The sequence below is a fragment of the Coffea eugenioides genome, chromosome 3 (assembly GCF_003713205.1).
Source record: "Coffea eugenioides isolate CCC68of chromosome 3, Ceug_1.0, whole genome shotgun sequence".
In the NCBI taxonomy this organism is placed as follows: domain Eukaryota; kingdom Viridiplantae; phylum Streptophyta; class Magnoliopsida; order Gentianales; family Rubiaceae; genus Coffea; species Coffea eugenioides.
This window is the reverse complement of record NC_040037.1, coordinates 42628324-42631774: the sequence shown is the minus strand read 5'-3', so window position 1 is coordinate 42631774 and position 3451 is coordinate 42628324. Positions and strand designations below refer to the sequence as shown.

The 3451-nt window shown below is 32.5% G+C and overlaps 1 non-coding gene across 1 annotated transcript; it reads left to right on the top strand.

Annotated features, from left to right (window-relative positions):
* Positions 1–643: 643 nt before the first annotated feature.
* On the top strand, positions 644–750 carry LOC113767199. Its single transcript, XR_003467918.1, has one exon. It is a non-coding gene; the product is annotated as a small nucleolar RNA R71 (small nucleolar RNA).
* Positions 751–3451: the final 2701 nt, after the last annotated feature.

Below are 3451 nucleotides of genomic sequence, written 5' to 3'. Positions count from 1 at the left end.
TTGAATATCCAAATTTCTATACATCCCAGCCAATTGGTCCAGCCGCCCCTCAACTTGCTCGAATCTATCCGAAGTAACCTTAGCAAGATTTTCCACAGCAATCTCCCATCCCGGTTTAGTTTCTGTTTGTGGTTGCCGTGGTTGAAATCCTGACGGATTGGCTGGTCTTGGTTGATTGCCTTGATCTTTCTATCCAAAATTTGGATGATTTCTCCACCCCGAATTATAGGTGTTCGAGTAGGGGTTATTTTGAGCATTTTGATTATAATTGTTGACAAATTGTACCTGCTCAAAATCAGCACATTCATTAGTATCATGTTCACCTCCACATATTAAACCATAAGCCACATGTGCATTAGATGAACTTGGACCAATTACGGCTTGCCTATTGAGTAACTTCACCACATTATTCATTTGAGCACTCAATATGTTGAGAGTGTCCATTTCCATCATATCTGCGTGGCGTCTCGGATTACTTCTTTCATTGGCCCATTGGTAGTTATTTGCGGCCATTTCTTCTATCAAATTATGAGTTTCTTGGGGTGATTTACCCAGTAAAGCTCCACCTGCAGTTGCATCAATCATAGTTTTAGTGGAAAAAAATAAACCATTAGAGAAGGTTTGTATGATTAACCAATCGAGTAGTCCATGATGTGGACATTTCCAAAGCAAATCTCTAAACCTTTCCCATGTCTCATATAATGATTCACTCTCTAGTTGACTAAAACTAATAATATCCATTCTTAACTTAGCAGTTTTACCCGATGAAAAATATTTATTCAAAAATACTCTTGATAAATCATCCCATGTGAAAAAAGTGTTAAGAGCATGAGAGTGCAACCAGATTTTTGCCTTGTCTCTTAAAGAAAATGGGAACAACCTTAACCTTATAGCATCATCACTTACTCCATTCATTTTAATGGTATCACATATTTTCAAGAATGTAGCTAAGTGTGAATTATGATCTTCTACTGCATTACCTCCAAATTGAGATTGTTGAACCATTTCGATAAGTGATAGTTTAATCTCAAAATTGTTAGCATTTACAGTAAGCCTTGCTATGCTTGTTTGAAATCCTTGTGTCCCCGGTAAAGCAAAATCTTGAAGAGTTCACCCGTTTGCTTCGTTTTCTGTAGATTCCACTTATAACACAAAAGATCCAAATGATTGAATTTAACACTTGTTACTACTCTTGTTTAACCAGGGATTCATTTCCAAAATTATCAAAACCTCATTCTCATGATAATAATAGTCTTAGAACAGTTTAGTTTTTCCTAATCTTTTGGTAAATAACTAACTCTGTTCTTGTTCATGCATGAAATGTAGATTTCATCCACTTGAATATATGTCTATTCTCATGAACTTACAATTCAAGCTCTACTCATGTTATTCCATTATTTTTATCATTTCTCAATGAGTAATACAACTAATAACCTGCTATTGGTGATCAAACAACAACAAGTAATCAAGCATGCACAAGTAGACAAGTTAATACAAGATACAACAAGTGTAAATCACATTCAATTCATATCACTTGGTCATAAGTTTCATCTACTCCCTAGATATAGAAATTTAGCTACTCATGAGTGATATAATAATCAAATTCATAAATTCATTAATGGAAAACATCATAAGTTACAAGTACAAGAAAGATAAAGAAAAGTTTGGCCAAGTTAATGGTGCAGCCCTCCAATTTCTGCTATGACTTGCACTAGATGATTACAGGATAAAGTTTCCAAGCGCTTCTTCAAGAACTTCTAGCTTAGAGAGAAAATGTTACGAGAAGAAAACTAGCTGCGTATGGTCTTACTATGTTTGTTTGAGATCCTTGTGTCCCCGGTAGAGCAAAATCTCGTAGAGCTCGTCTATTTGTTTCGTTTTCGGCTATCTCTTTTTCAAATGGTAGCTCTATTAAAATTTTTGGTTTATACACTTTTTAGGAACTATTATTTGTTCATGTTTAGTTTTAATATTGTAGTCTTGTAAATGTCAAATTAGTTTAACAACTTAATAGTTTTAGTAATTATATTAAGAAAATTAAAGAATAATAAGTGAGTTTGAGTTAAACCCAATTAAGGCTCATAACCGGAATATTATGTGAGTTAAGTATAAATTTCACATTTATGAACACGAAACCATAGCCCGAAACCCGAAAATATTTCAAGTTAAATGAGTTGAGTTTAAACTTATCAAAATCCGACACATTAGGCTCGATTGACAGGCCTACCTCCAATTTATTACAAAAAAAATCCTAACTCTCCAAGTTTCTCTCCCATTTAAATTTATGTAAAAACTAACCTTACTTTCACTATTATTAATCTATATTGAATTGACTATATTGATTGGACCCATTTAGCCCAAATACATACTAGCACGTTAAGTTGACTTCCTCTTCGAGCGTGAATTGACACCTACCCATAGTTATTATATCCAATCCGGGGAGGAATCCGACAAAAGAGGTGAATCAATGGGTTATTGGTTCAACCAGTGGGTGAGTGGTTCAACTGATGGGTTACTAAATATACTTAAATATTATGTCTCATAATTTTTGATGTAGTTGAAACTATAATAAACTATGCCATAATAAATGCTCAGTTAGTCTAATTTATTATAGAATCATTAATTCTTATAAGAATCAACAAAACCTAAATTTAATTAGTAATCCACCAAACTAGAAAATTTTGTCTATGTGTAATTATCTAGTTTATTTACGAATTTTAAACAATATTTGCCTTTAAACTAAATTGTGTATTATGTTATTTTTTAAATGCATTTCATAACTTATAGAATTTGGGAATAATAAAATTTTATTAAAAGATTCTAAATAAATTTTGTTCTTAAGAAAAAAAAATAAAGGTCTAATAAATAATACAAAGAAGAACTAAACAACCAACAAATAGGTTGTTGGTCTAGTGGTGATTGCACTTTACTCCTATATGTGAGGTCCCATGTTAAAACCATCACTTCAACATCTTCTCAAAATATTCAATTAAAGACCCAGCCTGAGTCAGTTGTTAGCTTACCGACTTGACCAATTGAACCGTTGGGTCGAACTGAGTTTAATAATAATGCACCCACCACCGCCATTTGCATTTCATGTGCAGGTCATTATATCCATTCAGAATCACTTCTCTTATTCTTTAAAAAATAAATTTCCATGTTTTAAACAATTTAGAATAAAAAATAATGAAAAATCCCAAATAGTTTTTATATGAAATAATGTAGAATAGAAAAACTTGCAATTGCAGGGCAAAATGGAAGAGTTTTAATCAAATATGGCGGGTGGGACAGTGGGAGATGAGTTTTCATATTCTTTAAATAAGAGTTATGAATTTTTGTATAATCGATGTTCAGATCAGCAATCATCCAATCAAGGTCTGGTCTCATATGTTTTAAATAAGAGGTTATGAATTTTTAAAGACTTTAGAGTATAAAAACAAAAGAAAATCCC